This window comes from Columba livia, chromosome 7 (assembly GCF_036013475.1).
Source record: "Columba livia isolate bColLiv1 breed racing homer chromosome 7, bColLiv1.pat.W.v2, whole genome shotgun sequence".
Classification (NCBI taxonomy): Eukaryota; Metazoa; Chordata; class Aves; order Columbiformes; family Columbidae; genus Columba; species Columba livia.
Genome location: NC_088608.1, coordinates 22,516,757 through 22,538,241, shown reverse-complemented (window position 1 = coordinate 22,538,241; position 21,485 = coordinate 22,516,757). Strand labels below are relative to the sequence as shown.

The following is a 21,485-nucleotide window of genomic DNA, read 5'->3' as shown; positions in this document are numbered from 1 at the left end:
TCAAATCTAGACATGTTTTTTTAGGAGAGAAAATCACTTTTTTAATGCAGTATAACTATCACTCATTGTCATAAATGTGAAAAGTTAAATGACTATTTTCCTGGTATAAACTATTAGTTTTATAATCTGCATTTCAAGAGGGAGAGAGAGATAATTGCAGTTACAGGGATTTTTATCACACTGGTTATTCAATTTTGAATTGTTGGACATGAGCAGAAAATACTGTGATACACAAGTTGGGTGGTTTTTTTTCTGCCTTTATGCTAAAGACAAATTTAAAAATAGAATCATAGAACAGTTTGTGTTGGAACAGACCTTCAAGGTAATCTAGTCCAATCCCCCTCCAATAGGCAGGGACGTCTTCAACTAGATCAGGTTGCTCAGAGCCCAAATAAGAGCTATTATTTGTGTGCATCCCACAGTTCTGCAGTGCCATTTCAGAAATTCCTGCACATGTTTGCTGAAGAAAAGAAAAAACATAAATAAATGGAAAAACAGTGGACGAGGAGGATAAGTGTTGGTGGCAAAGAAATATGTAACTACCAGAATCTCCAAGTCCTGGCTGTGAAAAATGAGTTGAAGACCTCACTTAACTTTATGGGGTTTGGAGAACTTTCAGTATCTACAGAGCAAACATGGCAGAAAAGGCAAAAAAACAAAAGACATTTTCCAGATGGAGTTAGACTTTCAGTCCCTCTGTGTCCACATCCTAGTGGGGAAACTTATTCTTCTGCTTCCTGTACTGCACAGCTTAGCATTGTGAAAAACAGAAAAGGAGATTTCTTTTTTAACACTGTAGTCTGGCATCTCTTCTCTAAATAAACCTGAAGGCAGAGCAGTTAAAGGAGATTGTGCCAAACATACACCAGGAATATTTGTTTGTTGTGTGGTTTTTTTTCCACTGAGGTTTGGAACAATGGAAACTAAAAATATGCTAAAAACTGTAGAAATGTTTCAAGTTATGTTTGTGGTAACCCCTTCTCATTATTAATCATGGGATATTACAGATGAGTAATGAGTAATATCACAAATTATTTCAGTTAATTGTATCTGACCTCATTAATTTTGGTCTGGGAGAGGGGAAGAAATAATTTAAATTTCTACCCTGAACCTGACATTTAGGCTCTGAAGCAGTTGGTGTTGGAGTACTTGGGTCGGATAGATCTCATGGGTTGTCTCCTGGGAGGACTTGTGTTCAAAGCGAAACACCTGCTTGGATATTTATAGGCTTGAGGCACTGACTTAATATTTGCTGTAAGAGCATCTACTCTGTTGGCAGGTGTTCTAGAAAACCATTGGAAGAGAAAACTGAGAGAAATTACACTTCTTTGGGCTGTTAAAGGTAATTAATTTCACTGATCTTAATGTTCCTGATACTAAAGCCTGTTCTACCATTTAGCTTCATGCTCTAGTCCAGCAATGCCTTGACTACAACCATCAGTAAAATTTTTAATAGCTTCTAGTTGATGTTATTTATTTAAGAACATCCTAATATGGAGTTTGTCTCCACTTTTGTCATTAGGATTTTCTTAGGATTTTTAGTGGTGTAAGAACCAGCCTTCGAATTAGTCTGCGATATGCATTGTAATGCTGAGTACTTGGGATTTTAGAGAGAGTCCTGGGATATATGTCCTTGCTCTGGACTGTAGAGTTTGAGAAGAAATTAAAAACCTTCAGAAGAAAAACAATTCGCCATAAAAGCCACTAGTTCCTTGTAAATCAGAGGTAGACTGTGAGAGCTTTAGCTTGCACATTATCTCTGAGGCCTCTGGTTCCTCACCTGCTGTTTATGGAATTGTTTTTACAAGGAAATCTCAGAGGGAAAATTTCAGCATAAAAGGGGCATGTGGGAAAACTGATGCAACCTCAGAGCCTAGTAGGATTTCTGTGGGTTCCCAATTGGTAACTGTGGAGATTTCTGTTATGGGCTTTCTTCACGGTCCTTGGATTCCAGAGAGCTCCCACCTGATGTGGACACAGAGTCACAAAGCTGTGAAGACAACTGATGTTTGTTCTTTGAAAGAAGAAGACCTATGTGCAAAAGGAGAATCTCCGCAAGGGTAGAAGGGAGAGGTTTCTATATTTGCCATAGAAAATAAGTGAGATCTTCTAGTGTAAGTTCCCTGGTCATTCACAGAGGTGTTTATGCATTGTTGCATGTCCAAATAGTTGCCAGCATATCTGAGGAAAACAGTTCTGTTATTGGAATTTAAATGCACCGACCTAGACATGTGGACTCAAAGGGAAATGTAAGTTCCTAAGGGTTCCACGTTACTTTGCAGTTTATTTTGTCACTACGGAATGGAGTTGTTGGAAAAAAAAAGGAAGACCTAAAGTAAATTTAAACCAGGCAGACACGGGGACATTAAAAACAGCCAAAAGAATTGATTAATGTCAACTTCTTCCTGCAGTTTGGCCTTTTTTTTTTTTTTTTAACATTTAAGTTCTGCTTAAAGTCTTGCTTTAGAAAGCCTCCCTGATGTGTGGAAAGGTTCCAAGAAGTGTTAAGCAGTAATAATAAGCCAAACCGATATCACTGCAGGGTGAGCAAAGGAAACAAGCAATGGATGCAGAGCCTCAGGGTGGGAAATGTCTTTTCAAACACTGTCCCTGACTTGCTATAACCTGCCCCTTGTCAAGCCAAGGACGATGTATTTCCAATCTAGTTTAAAAGGACTACATACACTGTTTGCTGACAGCAGTATAGTATTTTGCTGGTATTATTTTGTCAGAGTTTTGGTCAAATATTTTGGAACTGGCTGAATGAAAGGGAAAAATAGAGACGTTAAGAAGTTAAACTAGCTGCTGTTGTTAATCTCATGCAATATTGCGTGTGACAGAAGATAACTCATGAGGTTGGCTCTGTAAGTTTGAAGTAAAGCTCTGGTAGAGCACTCTCATGGCTGTAATATAATAAAACTGTCAGTGGTACAGTGGAAGGTTAGAGGCAGCAAGCTGAATGAATAAAGCCACCAAACTCACAGGTAAATGAATAAGCAGAGTGGTTTTTCAGTCCGGTACCAATTTAATATGTGGGTCAAAAGAGGAGGAATGGTGTAGAACATGAGCAGAAACCTGCATTTTGTGGGATGAAAGGGTAGATTGTTGCTGGCTTAGTGGCGCACCTGTAGTCTGGCAAAGAAGTTATCACATGTCTTGGAGAGGCTGAATGCTGGGATTTTTTCCTATGTGGAAGATATTCTAAATCTACAAATACGATTTGGTGAGAGGAGGCCAAATTTGGACCTGTCAACTTTGACACATCCCTTAAAAGATTCCAAACGATAGAAATGGTGTGTAAGCGAGTTGTAACAAAGGAGAGATTTTCAGCTCTTTTAACAGAGAGCTACATAATCACACTTTCTTGCAGAAGCATTCAGTGTGAAGATCTGTCAATAGAAATCTCAAACTGTGAATATACAATTGAGCTTTATTATCCCTTTGTAATTTTGTAACTACATAGGTATGACAGACAGAAACTGATTTTAAAAGAAATTCACAACTGTCAGTGTGTCACATGCATGAATCCCACTGCTGGAAGTTTTTCAGTAAATCAGCATCTTTGGGTAGGTGCACCAAATGCCATACTTTAACAAAATGTTTTTGCTCATGGTAACACTCAAGCTTTTAATTTAAAGAGAATGAACATCCTTACACTTTGTTACAGCCTTGCACAGCAGATGGTGCTCTGTCTGACACAGAGTAGACAAGAAATGACACAGTTATAAGTACCAGATAAAAGGTGCCGAGGGGACAGGGTATATGGGGAAACCTTCAGATAGAGCTTTTGCCAAGGCAACCCCAGGAGACCACATAGGCAAATAAGCACTGTGCTGTAAAACAAGCACCATGCATAAGACAACCCAGGTCTCCTCAGATGGCTGGTGACGCTCCAGGGAGTACAGTGAAAGAGTACACAGAGGTCTCCAAACCTTTGCACACCAGCAGGACTATTTGTCTGCCTCTGTTCCTGAAGGATTTACTGTGCTACTTGGCAGGCCTGGAAACCTTCCGCACACAGTACAGCAGGATATGGAAGCCTCTGGTGAAATTCATAGTTGTTTCATGAGAAGTGAAGAGAAGGGAGCAAAAAGTTGCCTGAGGGGGCCTTTTTTTTTTAAGGGTTCACTTTATTTTGTATTAAAATTGATTTGTGATTAATTTGTTTCAGAGTTTTGGGGAGGATGTGTTGGCTATATTTCTTCTGTCAGATGAAAGGAGTTGTTTGTGGCAGTTGCATAGCAGACATGCTTTTCCTGCCTTGTGCCAAATCTTGGCTGTCACTCCCTGTGCCCATGCTCAGGCTCATGGGTTTCTATTTTTAGGGTGGTTAGGGTTTGAATTCCAAAGACAGGTAAAATGTGTCTGCCAAGTTGTGCATGTAACAAACATTTACTTCAACAGACACCACACTTTTCTGCAAGCTTGTTTCTCTGTCATATTTGTTAAATGCAGAGTTTACTAAAGGAAGCAACAATTCGGTCCCCTTAATCCTGTTTCTGACAGACCCACCTGCAAATCCTCCTGCAGAGCCATCCACCTGTGACTGAGCTGGCTGAGCAGCAAAGCAGACAGGGGGCTGAGATCAACTCCCTAAACAACTAGGCTGCACTGAGTGACAGATTGTTTGTATATGGAGTGACGTGCAGGATCTGTTTCAAAATCTCTCAATGGAATCGCCGCTCTGTGACAGTGACCGTAATGTACTTCAAATCAGTCCCCTCACAGGAGCAACAAAGGCCAAAAAAATCCACCACAAGTGTGCTTAACTTCAAAAAGAGAAACTCTGTGAAAACAGGGAAGCCTACTAAAAAGAAGCTAAGATGGGCTACTAAAATAATTAAATCTTTCCAGGGAGCCAGAAGTTCACTGAGCTAAGGGCACAGCAGCAGAGCATGCCCCATCCTTTGGGAAAGACTTTGGAAAGGGTAAAAGGAGACTGGCATGGTGAATCAGCAAAGGAAAGGAAAGCTACCACAAACTGGAAGGATCATTCTGAAAACTGAAGAACAACTGTAAGCTAGAGACTTAATATAAGGCTCTAATTGGTCTAGCCAAAAGAGTTTAAGGAGTACGTAGTTTCAGGGATCAAAATTTCCACTAAACCTTTTTTTGATTATGTCAGAAGAAACACCTGGTGGTGAGCATACAAAATGGACACTCAGAGGATAAAGTCTTTATAGGGAAGCTAAACCCATTTTTTAGTACTGATGTTTGCTGTGAGTAAAACTGGGGCTGTTCCCACATAGAAATCTTCTTTTGTGGGGAGGAAGTGGCAATGTCAGCAAAGGTCTGCCTAAAATTGAAGAGACCAAGGAAAGAATGACAGTACCAAAAGGCAGAATGAATAATAATAAACAGTAATAAGCAGTTTCCACCCAAAAGCTCTGGAGGCTGAAACAGCCGGATGTCTCTGCCAGATCTCTTGGAGTTCCTTGAACAGCAAGACTGAGAGTCATCTGACTGATGTAGTCTGCTTGGGTTTTCCAGAGGCTTTTGACAAAATCTCATACTGAGGACTTATACAGAAATTAAACAGACACAACATAGAAAAGGGTTGCCACATGCCTTAATAACTGGCCAAGAAAGTGAGAAACAAGATAAAAGTAACCAGCTGGTTCTTGCGATGGAGGAGAGGTCACCAGGGGAGTTCCACAGAGAGAATGATGCTGTTTAAAAATACATGTAAGATACCTGAAAATAGGGGTGAACAATTGACAAAGTTAGGTGATGATGTGAAGTTCTTCAAGGCAGTAATGATGAGGACCTTCTGTGAAGAATTGCCAAAGTGATTGTGTAATAAAATTACCCAGATGAAATTAATTGTAGGTAAATATAAAGTACATGTATGTTGGGAAAAACAAGCTAATTTCATGTAGAAGATGATGGGCTCTGAATTGACAGTCCACTGAAATGGTTTGGGATCTGGGGCTTACAATAAATAGTTCAATGAAAACATCAATTCAGTGCTTAGCAGCAGTCAAAAAAGGCAAATAAATTATCAGGAATTATTAGAGAAGAAAAAGAAGCAAATGGAAAACATACTTATTCTACTCCGTAAAGCTATGGCTCACCTGGATGCTGAAAATTATGTGCAATTCCAGTCATATAATTGCAAAAATGCTGTTTTGGAATTTGAGAAGGTGAAGAGAAGGGCAACAAGGATGACAAAAGCAGCGAACAGCTTCTGTACAGAGACTGAGACTTGATAGCCGTGAAAAGAGGCAACCTGAGCAGATATATTAGAGGCCTAAAAAAATCACAACTGCTTGCAAGAGGGTAGATGTGGACTAACTATTTGCTGTCTCTTACTATGCAAGAACACGTGAAGGGAATGGGTGAGAGAGGTTTAAAACAACAGGGGAGTTCATGCAGTAGGTAAAGCACCTTTGCAACTTGTTTCCTAAGGCTGTAATGAACAGAAGCTTTCACGCTTTCAAGAGGAGAACAGCGCTTACTTCTGGAAAGCTGTTATATCATACGTATCGACAAAGCAGAACCAACTCATAAAAATCTTCTGAGCTAAAAATATTTGGAGATGACGAGAGTATAAGGGGGTGATATTATACATGCTTGTGTTTGTTTTGTTTTGTTTTGTTTTCTTCTCAGGTGGCTGCTGCTGACCACATCCTAGCCTGGGTGAATCCTTGCTCTGAACCAGTATGGCTGGTCATATATGTATGTGTGCATGTCATCACAGGTAAAAACACATGCAAGTTTTTCACATCTAGATAGTTGTGATTTATATTGCTAAATTAAATAATGTTTTTTGTAGAAGGCCAAGTATCAATACTAAAATTATAGTCTTAATAGTGAAATAATGCCATTACATTTTATAATTATTGACTCTTACTGACTGTTTTTCTATAAGCTGGCTTCTTATCGCAAGATTCAGTGTTGGTTGTGGAGTCTAGACCTAGTGGTGTCCTGGCTGCAGGAGCAGTGTTGTAGTAGGCAGATTCAATTGGTGTTTCAACCATTCATTCATCCCCTTGCACAAGAACTTCAGGTTCAGTTCAGGTTCACTTCTTTTTACCTGCTAATCACAGCTGAAATTAAGAGATCTAATTAGCCTAAAGTGCAAGAGTCCTTTCATCTTTAATAGCAGACCTTGTGCCTGGCTACTATTTTGCACTGTCAGATTCTTTTATGCTTATATTTGAACTGGTCACTGTGAAATGTGTTTAGCATGGTTTCTTCGCTTTACATTGAGTTCTTTCCAAATCAGTGATTTTCTCTGTGTAGTTTTAATGTCTTTTTATACATGGAAGTATATAGATTTTTTAAAAAAAGTTTTTGTACATTTACCTGAATCTGTCTTTGGAACATTTGAGGTGTAGTCTGTATTGTATTTGAAGTCATCAATTTTTTTGCTAATGGATAGTACTAAGAAACACATATCAAATAGCGTCTCATACTGCTCGGTTTCACTGTAGAGAATCAAAGTTCTGATACTGTATATATTAGTATACATTACATTTAGGTTGATTAGGAATCTTCTACGACATGATTTCATATGGAAATGCTGACTGCTCAAAAGTGTAATTTCTGCAATAGTGTATCAGTTTTATAAACTTCTGTTTGCCTTCAAGACATGTTGGTTTTGACACTCTGATTTACAGGTGGGTTATTTTCTTTCATATAGAAATGTTCTGCAAATGAGGGATTCTGTGATTTGACCAGTTCTATCTGAGCTGCACCTGGAGGGGAAAAAACTATCCTCAGATTTTTCTGAGTTCTCTCATTTTTAGGTGACTGTTAAAAAGTTCATAAAGATGTTAATAATAGATTTATGATTGGATTGACCCAGGATAAAGGATAAATATACTGCTTTTCCTAAGAAATGTAACAACTCCATTACAGTTCCAGTTTGCCTGGTACTCCACTAAGGTGCAATCTATCTTACTTTTTGTTTGTTTCTTTGTTTTAAATAATATTCAGGCTCTGAACTGTCCTGATTTGATTAAATATACGCAGATTGTTAGGCATTCTGGAAAGAAAACAGCTGCAAAGGAGCACGCTGCCCTGAAGTCAGGATTATTTGGCAGGTTTCGTACTAACTGGATAGTAATTACGATCTCCATCAAGTGAGACAGGGAGTGAATAAGATATTTAACACTGTATGCTTTGGCTGTGAAAACCTTTTCAACTTATGCTTTCAATTTCTGGATTTCAGTGTTATTAAAATATTTCTGTGAGTATATTTTAAAAGAAATAATTATATTTTTCTCCACACACAATATTTTTTCTGTCTCTCAGAGACATTTCTCTGTTTGCTGTCTGCTTCCCGGAGATGGATGTTCTAACCACCATATAGAACAGGACCATAAATATCTTTTTCTAGCACTGGATTTACAGTTACAGTGTAGTGAAATTTGAAATCTCACTCATATAAGACGCAATCTGTCTGCATCAGAAAATGACCCAGAACTTTCTACCCACAGCGACTGGATTCAATTATGTTTTTAATTTGAGATATGATGCATATATTCCAGGTAATACAGGTCTTTATGTGTAGTTATTTTATGTATAAATTGTTCTTCCTCCTTACTAAACATTACAGATTCTTGTATGATTTACATAACATTAGTTTTTAACATCTCTAGTCTAACTTGGCGAAAAGTTTCCCAAATGTACATGTATAGACTATGTCAATTCTCAGAGTAACCACTATGCCAGAAGGAACAAAGTGTTCTCTGGCAGTGAGGATCTCAGCCACGAGATACCTAGGGTGTTGTAATTATCAGGGTATTATTGCTTCTAATATCTGGGGATACAACTCTCCTATAAGCCTGAAAGTTATCTTATAAACTCTAAAGGGTAAAAGGTACCAAGAGAATAAATTTGACCACATTCCACATAATTTTGCACCAGATTCAGTCAGGTTTGAAACTCCTGGCAAAGCTTTTGTTGTTGTTTAATTATTTATTTTTTTTTAAATTGTAATGCATTGCAAAACAGTCACGATCTTATTCCTAGGTTTCTGTTGTATGAAGTTTAGCATTTACTAGATACGTTTGCTACCTCTACCAGTAGATCTCGCATATCATGTTTCTTGTGCATTTCCAAGGCACTCCTCCTTGGAGAGGAGAGTAGTAGGAACAAGAGAGTAAGACCAATTTTTAAGAATATTGGAGTCATGTCTCTAATCTAGTCAAGAGCATGAATGTGATGTATGACTTACCAGAAAAGTAAAGGGCAGAATGCTACAATAAAGTTTTTGGAGAACTCCAAATTTTGGCATCCATGACAAGCTGTCACATGATTAAGAAATTAGGTTTGTGTTCCAGTCTGCTCTAAAACTGAATGTGAACAGCTGCTGTAAATGGTAGCACTCCTAAATGTGTTTATTCTTGCGCTTGTTGGTACAGTAAGCTACTGTGTCATGTAGTGCAAACCTTGAACAATCTAAATATGGCAGATCCACAGTCCCTGTGCACTCACCACTTATCTCAAAAAAGCCAGGCAACCATGTTTGCAGAGTTCTGGATCCCACACACCTTGGTTGTTTCTCTGGTGGAGGCAGCTCACACAAAGTTCTCTCTTCAAATATGCTGAAGTCTATAAAGTAAACAACAAGTAGATGAAGCCTGACATAGCAAAGAACAAAATTTAGGCTCTGAATTAAAGCTTCTAGCTTCTTTTTTTCTGTCTTTTATTTCTTTTGTTTGTTTTGCCAACAAACTGAAGCACAACTCTGAAGTTGTCCTTCTCCTCGCGCCCAGTGTTGTTATGCAGCAGCTGTGTGCTGTGCTTTCACTTGCTGCAAGTACCCGGACAGCATTACCCTGTGCTTACTTGCAAGAGCAGACTGCAGGGAGAGAGGAGCATGCCGGGTGCTGAGGAGCCCATTGGAGATGACAGCTCTACACTTCCATCTGCAGCTCTTTGCAAGCCCACATTCAACTGTTGCCATGACAGTTGTCTTTTCAAATATGAATGGTCCCCTTATTTTATTCTTCTGCCTTGTGCCCACAAAGTCTGGCAGGATTTTTCTAGAAAAAGCACACTCATCACAATTCCTGTACTGGCTGTTGCATGCTGCAGGCAGAAAGTGAGGAGGATGTAGGAAAGAAGTGAAGCAAACCACATCCAACATTTCTGAACTTATTTAAAAGAAAAAAGGGGAGGCGGGGTGGGAATACCATAAAATTTGGCAACTCAGTCAACCTGGCATAAATATTTTTTCCAAGCTGGTTTGCTTTTTGTTTAGACTTCCTATTTGGGTTGCCTTTGAACAAATTCAACTGCCATTTTCTAGATGAGTGAGAACATTCTTAGTACTGTGGATCAAGCTGGCAAGAAGTGAGCAGTAGTGTGAGACCATCAGCAGGAATGTGGGAGAAAGCAGCAGTTTGGGAAACCTGAAAGAGCACATGTGAGGTTGGCAAAGGGGAATCAATGTTATAAAAAGCATAGTAAAAATCATTCTGGTTGTAAGAGGTATTTCTGGGAGAACTGTGCTGTTGAGAGCATAGTTTATTTTTCTGTACTTCAGTAGTTTCTGATCTTTTGTGTGTTATCTTTGGGTTTTAAAGACAAGTTTCTTTTTTCAATGCATTTAGAAATATTCATCTTTGGATTGAGGTTGGAGTTTTACCCATAGTTACAGAGAGCTGCATATTTGACATGTTTAGAAGCAAGGAGGAAAGCAGAATGTCAGTTCTTAGAATCTCATAATAGAGCTGGATCAAAAGGTCAATGCAAAAAGGAAAATTTTCATGGGAAATACCCCAATAGTGGAAAATTTCCAAATGAAATTTCCAAATAGTTGTATGTGTTAGACATAAAAATAGATAAATAACATTTAATTAGCTTGTACATGAAGATGTTAGGGGAAATATGGTTACATTCTCACCAAATACCTATTAACATGCTTACTGGATTTAGCCTTAAAGTGTCAAAGTAACTCCATAGTGCAAAACCCCCAGTGAATGCCCTTGCATTAGCACTTAGTGGCAGAGAGACTTTGATCTGCCGGTTCCTGAAACTGAATGCAACACGCTTGAAGAAACTGTGCTGGCTCTGGCACTCCAGGTGCAAACTTGAAGTCAAGAGGAACATTTTCATTACCTTTAGCAAGGCCAGGATTTGCTCAGATAACCAATGAAAAAACAGAGTTGGAGTAGCAAAGTGATAGTTAATGAAGGGTACTCAAAAGGGTCAAGCTAAACAACACATCAGAAACAAGGGAAAAGGTGTCTTAGGCCATCTCAAGTCTGGTGTGCTGTTCACAATGCTGGTGTAGTCCTTTGGTATTTAGTGTGTCAGGGAGTACTTAGTGTTGGGAATAATAGAGAACAAAAAAGGCAATCTAGGAAAAAAGAAGCTGTATATACAAGCTGGGACTCTAGTAGGATGCAGTCAGATTTCCTGAAGAGAAAGAGGTGTGTCAGGGATAAATAAAATGGGATTACAACTAAGATGAAAATCATAGAAAGGAGGGTGAGGGGAAAGGGTTCACTGTTCCCAAGGCAAACACACAACCTCATTATGTAACTCCTTTTACAACAGGTCATTAATTGCCCATTAATCATACATACTGTAGGAAGTAAATATTCATGTTTTGGTGACCCAAGAATGCATATCACTGACTGAAACATTTTGCTTTCTAATGAGGGATTGACAGTATCATGTATAAGAGGAAAAAAAAATATAGCAGTGTTTGAATGAAAATGTTTTTGCAGGGAACACTTCACCACCCCAGTGACACACAGATTTCTCTTGACTTGGTCCTTTTATGGCTTCATTAAATCATCCTGTATTTGCCCAGTTAAATGTGTGGAGAAAAATTATATTGGACATTTTTACAAAATTCTCATCCATGCTACAGAAGGTACTCTGAGGTGTGATTAACGTGAGGTAAGATAGATCTGTTTTCGTCTGACCTGTTTTGTGCCATATTCTTTTCTAAGCATTAGGAAAATAAAGAGTATGTCATGATTTGGAACTGTATGCTTTACAGATTAATTGTTTATTATAGAAATTTATTTTTTAAAAATTCTTTTCCTTGTCTGAATAGACGTAATTTCAATATAATAGAAAAGACAATAAAAAAAAAAATCACTGCAGTCATAAGAAGTATTTTGTCCTCTGTTTTAGTTGAAGCAGCGTGTTTATGCAGGTTTCTTCTTTGTAATGAGACTATTTACCTTTTTTCTGTTCAGATGCTACCACCTTATGGTTGTATGCCATGGTGAAGACTAGGAGAATATCCGGAATCAATGGAGAATACACTGAAGTAGGGTGTACTCCAAGGGAAGCAGAGTAAAACTACATGAAATTCTATATGAACAGCACAAAATACCTGGGATGATTTCTTTTGGTTTTTTGTAATTTTTGTGTGAATTCATTTCCCTCCACAAAAGGAGCTGAAATGAAAAGCTATCACAGAAATAAGCATTACATTTTATACCCTTTTCAACTGTCTCCAGAGAAAAGAAGCATTCAGAGGGATCATGAAGCTAGACTTGTAGAAATGGCATGCTGCCCGAGTCTCATGGAAAAAATTAAGACCCTATCTGATATTGGTTCTATAGCCAACAGGATCATTCCCAGACTCCAGCAGCTTTTCATAAGTGCGCACACACAAAGGAGAAAATTGTGATAAAGGGTTAATATGCTGGGTGAATACTTGTTTATATCTCTATATTGTTACCACCAGGGTGTTGATGAGCACATATTTATCTATAAGCCACTAATTTACTGCCACTTTGCCCATGGTGTTGGAGAACCTCGTTACTTTCCAGTATCTGATTGGGAGAAGCTGACCAGAATTTTAACAGAATCATTAGAGCACTACAATGAGCTTCATGCTGCAGTGAACCGTGTTCTGTCTGAGGATGCCACAGAGCCCACGTGAGTTTCCTTACTTGCGGTAGGTATAATATGTGCTCTAGCAAAGATAATAATTGAAGTGCAAGTTCATTTAAAGGTGACCTGCAAGAGTATTAAAAATAACCTCACAGCTTTAGAAATATATGCTGGATCCCCTAAATGACCAGGCTAAGACAGACATTTAGCACAGTTTCAATATGAAATGTAATCATTTTTACTTCTAATGCTTCCAGAAGTCTTCACCCACTGTGAATTGTTGAGTCCTTCTCAGTGTGACCCACGGGCCTGCTGCTGGTCATTGCAAATCCACTGTAGAGCCCTGAGGCGGACTGTGGTTTGACCCATCAAGGTATTTAAAAACTCCTTGTTACAATGTTACAGCGATTTTAAGAATTTTACAAGGGGTCACCTCATACGGGAGCAATTACTCCTATACAGTTAGAATTCAGAGAGTTTGGAAAAAGAAGTTGGAAGGGTAGATGCGGAGAAAGAAAGAGATTTACATGTAAATTTGCTAAAGCTTTTAGGGGAGTTTCTGAGGCATACATTCCATGTTTCTAAATCTGACAAGTGCTTGATAAAGTGGTTTTACTTTCCATTCCTATACAGAGTGCTGGAGTGCCAACTTCCACACCAATTCAGTCCAGTTCCAAATATTTTAATTATTTATTAAATTATTTTTTCCACAAAATTTGCTAGACAGTCAGTATATTGTTTAGTTCAGGATTGCTCATACAAGCAAGTATTTTCACATTCATTTGTCAGAAAAAAATACTAATTCCTTTTGCTGAGTGTTTGCTTACTGCATTCCACATAGTTTGGACTGTAAAATGGTCTTGGTCAGATTTGTTTTGTATATATTGTCTCATCCTCTGTTTCTCATGCTAATTTAACTTGATAGCAGCTTTGGATTGCTGGCAAGTGTTAACTCAAAATCTGTGCATCTCCCTTTTCGTAGGAAGATAAAATAAGAAAATATTTCTGTTCATATTAGCTCCTTCCTTTCAGCTCCTCAAGCCTAAGCTGACTTTAGTATAAATTTAAATAATATCTTTTACTACAAAAACCTTAGTGCATCCAAGGATTACCTGTTTATAGCATTCTCAGGAAAGTCATTAGACTTATCTCAGAAATAAAGTGAAAATGGTAACCCCCAAGGAATATGTACAAGCTTCATCCACTGGGACCCAGAGCAGAAAGCAAATTAGCTCTTTATCTTGTTTGGATTTTTGTTAATCAAGAAAAATGCACTTAATTACTCTGTCAGGAAGCAGTGCATGTAGAAACTGCACTGAGCCTGGGGCCAGATGTCATGCAGTCTGAGATAGCATAAGTTTGTTGTGCTGCTTCTCTGTAAATAGAAGAGAACCTCCTCAATTACAGAAAAACTTGATATTTTATCCAAATAGGAATTTCAGTAAGTCACATAGGAAAAACTTATCCTTTCATGGTTACAATGTTTATTCTGTTTTAGCAGCCTATACATTTTTTTTTTCATCTCAAAAACTACAAGAGCTGAGAATTGGGCAATAGAATTGCATCTCTTGTTGAGATTCAGCCAACACTGGTGGTGACCAGAAACTGCTGCCATCTTCTAACTGAAATTGGAAGTAGTCTTATATCTGTTTATTGAGTTTGAAAGCTGAATAGCCCAGTTGTTTATCAACAGAGAAAGCCAGAAACTAAGCCTATAGGCAGAATGCTGCTGACAAGTATCTTTCTTTAGGTTAGTGTTAAGGTAGAGAGCAGAGCTTTGTGATTTTGCCTACAGTACCACCATTCTGATAGTTTGCATATTCTTTGTGGACAAATTACAAAAGTAATTCTTCCTTCACAGCACTTTTGCCAAGGATTATCATGGGAGGGGGGCAGGAAAACAAAGCCAGGTTTTCTATGGATTTATGTCCCAGGGCTGCACTCTCATCTGAATTGCAGAATATATAATGAGTGGTAATTTCACACTTTAGCCTTTCCTGTATCAGGACATTATAAGATATCTTATTTTTTTTTAAACATGACCATGTGGGGTTCGGGGTTTTTTTTGAAACCTAGATGAACCTAACCTCTTTGTGACCCTTCAACCTCTCCATTTTTATTGCAGCTGCTGAAAGCTACTGAAAATTAGCAACTCTGAATGAACAGACAAGCGTGAAGTATGATTGAGTGAGAATGGGAATGAAGCAAATTAGTTTCCCTGAGGAAGCAACCTTGAATTAACACAAAATGTAGAGCAAGATTCAGTCAAAACTTCCATCTAATTCCCACTGGCTGCTCTTGGAAAGACAGAAATTCAGGTCAGTAGTTTGCAACTTGGATCAGTCTGTGAAGATTTTACTACGATTTTCTAGCCCACCACTTTTGATATATCCTACATCATGGGAATGCCTGCTATCATGAAAAAAAATACTCTTAGTCTTTGTTTTCATAATTATCCTATCAGCTGCATTCTTGAGAGGCCTTATGGCAATGTTTTCTTAGTTAGAGTTGGAAGTAGTGTCAAGCAAAATCTATGCTTTTTAGCAGTTTTTCACAGCTCACTGGAAGATTATCAAGTCACCAGACTGAAGGAGATGTTCAAAGCATGGATTTTGGTTTGCTGTGGCTTTGTGTTTTTATGTTGCAACAGTTCATATGGCTTTGCTGATTCCTAAATGCCAGTAATGAGAGCGTGTTTGCTTTTCACAAGCAATCACCCCAACTCAGGTTGTGTGTAGGCAGCGGGGGTTAAAGTTCAACAGCAGATTAGGGAGTTTCTTCTCCTGATCATTGAAGAGACTGTAAACTATGACCCTGGTATTGTCTGGTTTCATATGCAGGCTGTTCTGTTGAGTGTTTTCCATTCATACATCAGGAAGCAAATGGAGAAGGTATCTCAACACAAGTGTGCATATTTTCTCATCTACTGTTTTCTTTTTTATTTTTCTCCATCTTTATAAGGAATGCTAGTTTAACTTTCATGTTTATGCTGTTTTGGGCTGCAAAAAGTTGGCCACCCATCCAAAGTTCAGACCAGCATCAGCAACCTGTGACACAAGTCCCTAGTACAGAGTAGGGGTCCATGTCAAACGATGTGCAGCCTGGGCAGGAGAAGGTGCTGTGAGAGGCAACAGATCTCAGTTCTTGGCTCTGTAAAATGTTGTACAAGCTGGGAAACCTCTGGCTTGGAGACGAGTGATACGGTACCAGCCACTGACTAGGTGAAACCTAAATGCCATAGAAATAAGGTCTTCTGACTCCTACTGAGTTCCTACTATCACAGTTTATCTGTAATTTAGGAAAGAAACATATAATCTTGCCAATTGCCCTTTAAAAGTTGTCAGCTCTTGTTTACACCATTTCATGAAATAGATAATATTTCAGGGTTGCTGGTGCCTAGCTTCTGTTCTGAGAAAACAGGGGACATTGCTTTTAATTTACCCACCACGTTCATCAGAATCAAATTTTTAAGTCCATGGGATCTGCATTACCTAGAAATTTAACTTCAAGTATGATGTAGTAACAGGTAGCTAACATTATGTAATCTATTTGAAATTCATTGAAAATAACGAGAAATATACCCAATTTAACTGACAACTTAAAATAAAAAAATTCGAACTTTCCCAAAATATATGGTCAGTAAAACTATAGTGGTATGAATAGATTTCTAAATGATTATTTTTACATGAATAGGCTCCAAAGATAGATCCTTTACTACGGATATGCCTATAATAATAGAAAGTAAAATAAGTATTTAACATTTAAAGTGCATAATAAAATGTAGTCAATGATGAAAGAATATTATGTAGTGAAGTCCAGAATATCAGAAATGAAAGCTACAGAGAAAAGACTTTCTGGGGTTCTCATCAGCAAAATTCTGTAATCAAGTAGTTTACTCCTGTATGTCTAACAGGTGCTGGTCTCTTTCATGGCACCATGCTGAAGGCAATACTGATTCAAGTCTTATTCTCCTTTCTTCTTAGTATGTTTGTCCGTGTCATGGCTTTGTTTTAGAAACAGGTACATTCATTGTATTTCTATTGAATCTCTTGCATATGAAGTACACCTGCTTTGATATGCAGTAATGAAGCAAATTTTCACTCTAAAACCCCAGACTAATAGCAACCAAAATGCTTTGTGTTGGTTTTGAGGAACTTCTAAAAGACATAAGCTAAGCTTCCAGGAATTCTGGGCTCTTTGCTCTGAAGTTGGTAATGACTCAACTTCTTAGCTTGATATTATTTTGAAATTTTCAAAATGTTTTGATTTTCTCAAAACTAACTCCTCTGCCACTTCTTTTGGAAAGTTTGAAAAGGTGTGATTTTTCTTAGTAAGCAAAATTTTTCTTTTTGAATAATAGAATCTCTTGTAAAATTGCAACCTTGATTTTCCATCCTGCTTTAAACCTGTTCTAAATGCAAGGCAATACCCTAGTGAGTTTAAATGATAGAGTTCAGGTCTATAAATTTTCAGACAGTCTGAATGTGTTATCAGACCTCTTTCTGTTTAGTTTTAGGCCTTGGATTTGAGCTTTGACTGAAGATAATTTAAAAAAAAATCGGAAGTAGTCTTTCTTAAGCCCTTTAAGCATGCTTGACATCATATCCTTTTAAGGGACTGTAAGATTCACATATGCAACTGCAATGGGCCAGAAGAAGACTTGATCTGAGGAGACTGGATTGTCTGTACATGTTAATCAAAACATGCTTCTTCCCCATCACCCCGCTGAATTTTCTAGTAGACCTCAAAAAAAGAATAGGGACAGACACTGTCCTAATAATAATTTATATTTATATTTATCCTTCTGTCTCTGAAATTTTAACTTTGATTTACATGCCTGCAAAGCTGATGACTTACCTGAAGTTTCCAGAAATGGCTTTAATATGGCAATCTTCAAGGCAGGATAGCACTTTGTGTGAAACCCCATGCTTAGCGGACAGAATTGGAGGGTTGTGGTTGAAACTATTAGAGAAAGGCATTAGTCCTCAATAACAACAAAGAAATGGCATAGAAAATATAAAATCTTGTCCGGATGCAGACATTTCCCTCTTTGCTTTCTGCTTCTAAATTATGGGTTTAGCATAAAATTACATTAGCATTATTGAATAGCTCTAACTTAGAATCAGCCAGAGCAGCTGAAAACTCCATATGAATAGGCCATACATGTCTCTTGTGTGTATACTGCTATAGATACAGATAGCCAGAATTCCTATACCTGCATTCTCAAGGAAACAGCAGACATCATCAACACTTGCAGATATACGCACAATATAGAGGCACCATTGAAATTGCTTGCTTACGAGGTGGCTGAAATCACAACTTTACTGACTGACAGTCCTGTATAGCACCAGTATTCTCTCAGTATTCTTCAAGCCTGCTCTGATTACTAACTCTAAGTTCGAAACTGAAGAATAAATGTACTTCTCTATGTGAGAGTTTCAGCTGGCACAGATTGTAAGTATTGCACTGTTTTTGTCAAGAACCAAAAAGACAAATTTGACTCATTTGCCCTATCGTCTGAAAAATCATTCAGTCCTGGAGCTGAATCAGAAAAGTCTTATTATACTAACTATTTAATTAATAAACTCAATGTAGCTCTTTTTGCAAATTGTATACAAATAATTATGTATTATATATATATCAAGTTTTACTTTACCTTTATAATCAAGATGATTTTGATGCTTATTTAGTCTTCTTTCTAACTCCCCTCTCCCCCGAATGGCAGTGTTTTACTGCATTCCTTTCAATCTGTCTGGTTGTTGTCCAAACATTCTGCAGTTCCTCCATTTCAGTAGAAAATTTAATGATCCTAGAGGAAAATATTTGTGATTGAAAGTAGTTAATTATTATATAAGGGCAAATCATACAGGTTTACAGTGCAACCAGCAACCACTTGCTGAGGAGGGTTGGTTTGGGGTACCAGCCCTGCCGCTTCCAGGCGAGCAGCAGCGCCCCAGGTCACTGCTGGGCTGGGGCAGCACCTGCCTGCTGGATGGGCCGTAGGGAACCTGCCTTCGTTCCTTTTCACCTTCTGTGACCTTGATAATAATTGAGCTTCTTTCCATTCCAGCTATAATGATAGGACTTGTTTTTTAACCCGTTCCAGATTACTTTTGTTGTTGGTTTGTTTTTTTTGTTTGTTTGTTTTTGGTTAATGTTTTTTGTTTGGTTTTAAAGTTGATTGTTCATATCTGTGGTTTTACAGCATTCTCTGTATTTTCAGTGCATGCACGTTTGGGTTTATATACAAAGTTTTCTGTACATTATTTGAATAGGATGGTAATGTTTTTAAACATTCTTTTTCCTTTTTTTTTTTTCATTTTTCTTTTTTTGTTAAAAATGAACTGTGTGAATTTCCTTCTCAGAAATGCATTTTGCTTTAGTGCTGAAAGAAAGAAGCTGGAAACCGCAGTACTTTACACAGATGCCAAATACATGGGTAGTGATTTCTTCTACTTATCAATGATATACTGGTTTCCAGTAAATAATAATAATAATGAGAACAGTCATAAGGACATGTTTCCTTTTACATCACTCACATAGGTGAGACGAGATGTTCAGAGAAAATTTGTTCAGAGGAAAGAACTTTGCAAAAAGTATTTATGATGAAAACAGTCTGGAAATAAAAGATGGTAAAATGAGCAAAGGGCAGTATGTTTTGAATAGGCTTCATCAGCAGAGGGGAGAGGTCATCTGGGGAGATTAGTTATAGGAGCTATTAAATTACCTCTGTGACACTATTAGAAGAAGCTGCTTAACATAATCATGCGCAATCAGTAAATGCTGTTTATTATAAAATATTTTTTATTTTCATATTTGATATTGTTATGTAAGATGGTGTAATGTAAGGCCAAACACGTTTCTCCAGTACAAATTATCAGCATTAATAATTTGTGGTGCTTTTCCTGACAACTTTCAAAGTAAAAAATTGCTGGGAAATACCTCTTCAAACCTATCCCTAATATATTTAAAGACTTGCATATTGTTTTTTCTTTTTCCTGTAGTTGTAGACACTTGCAACTGATACAGTGTTTATATATCAACTAGTCCTGCATCCTATACCTGTTTGAGTTTTATTATCCTTCCTAACAACACAATGCCGACCAAGTCCTTCAAGTGCTTATCATTCAGTTGTAAGAATCTGCACAAAGGGATTGTCTGCTAATCTTGTCTCTTCAGTTTGGAGTTAGACTACTCTGTGCATATATTCTTAAATGTGAAGTGGCAAATTATATCATCACTGTTATTTCTCATACATTCATGCAATACTACGGATTATCCCAGGATCAATATGCCAAATCAAAGTTTTGGACTTGGGCACATCTTGGTTGCAAGATGGGTTAGAAGCTGACATGAGGTCTAGCTTGAAAATTTGAGGGTGATGGAATCTTGTCACAGTTGGTGTCTTTTTTGTTTTGTTTTGTTTTTTGCATGTTTTTGATACAAATTGGTATCTTGCAAGACACTAGCTTATAATTTTCCCTGAGATTCCCTTCATTCTGGGTCATTATCCTATGAGGATACATGTTCTTTCACCCTGAACAATATCTAGATTGCCTGGGAAAACAAACTCTTAATTTTAATAGAAGTCTGGAAAGAGTTTTACAAGAGGAACTGAGCCAGAGTTTCTCAGTGAAAATGTCTGGATGCCGTCTAGTACTGTGGGCGCAAGAGGTAGAACTCAAAGTATCTGGGGACAGCCAGCAGGGAGAGACTAGTACCTGCTATGTTAGCTCTGGCCTTGGTTTTGTTTATAGTATTAGATTATGGCAGAAAAGCAAACTTATTTATAGTGTCAGAAATTCCAGCACTGTGAAGGCTGGAATCTCTCTAAAGAGCCAGGATTAGGAATCTGAGGCATTGTTTAGCACCATCTTTCTTCAGTGTTATGCTGATGATGATTTCAGTGGGATTATATTTGGCCTAGAACTCAGATGAAGTTTTATTTCAGATATTTTCTTATATTGCATGATAAGTTAAATCTGTATATAATAAAACTTTACTACCTATTGCCTACTATAATATATGAAATTTGCAGAAAGCTGCTGAATCAAGAATTAATGTGCAAACTTAATTATACACTGCAGTAAATTCTCTTGAGCCAACCCATTCAAAGTGACACCAGTGGGCACTCTTGCTTTCTATGGTTCATCAGTTTGCATCAAGCCATATATCAAGTGAAGTATGTCAGTACATCAAGCACCTTCAGATTTGGGTTATTGATATTGACTGGAGCAACCACAAAGCACAATAAATTTCCAGATACACTGAGTCAGCAAGGGGATGGCAAAGTATTTAAAAATTGGTAGACTTAGTCTGAATGGTCGTAATGCTGCTTCTCATAGCGGTGCACACTTGTAGGACAAAACATCTACTAGCAAGCTACCAAATTGCAGCAGGTTATAGACATACACTTCCACCTTTGATGCTGTACTTTCTCTTATTATTTTCTCAAAGTCCTCCTGGTCCATTAAAAAAAAAAAAAAAAGTCAGTAATGTAGAGCTGCATTTTAAAAATTTTACTTCCTAATTCTGTCATATTTTGGTTAAACTCAAAATATTCCTGCCTATTTTTTTTACCTGCTTTTTGGTTATCTATTAGATGGCATTAGCATGTGTCAGCTCTTTCATTTTTCCTGCTTATCTGGCAGCTAGAAAGAGCTAGAATGAGG

The 21,485-nt window shown here is 37.7% G+C and overlaps 1 long non-coding RNA gene across 1 annotated transcript in view; it reads left to right on the top strand.

Annotated features, from left to right (window-relative positions):
* The first annotated feature begins 6,607 nt into the window (after positions 1-6,607).
* The window catches only part of LOC110365581 (uncharacterized), a 31,665-nt gene continuing 16,787 nt past the window's right edge, over positions 6,608-21,485 (top strand). The window contains exons 1-5 of the long non-coding RNA XR_010473910.1: positions 6,608-6,700; positions 11,688-11,862; positions 12,168-12,858; positions 13,071-13,186; positions 14,939-15,131. This is a non-coding gene — a long non-coding RNA (uncharacterized LOC110365581). The remainder of the gene's footprint in view (positions 6,701-11,687; positions 11,863-12,167; positions 12,859-13,070; positions 13,187-14,938; positions 15,132-21,485) is intronic.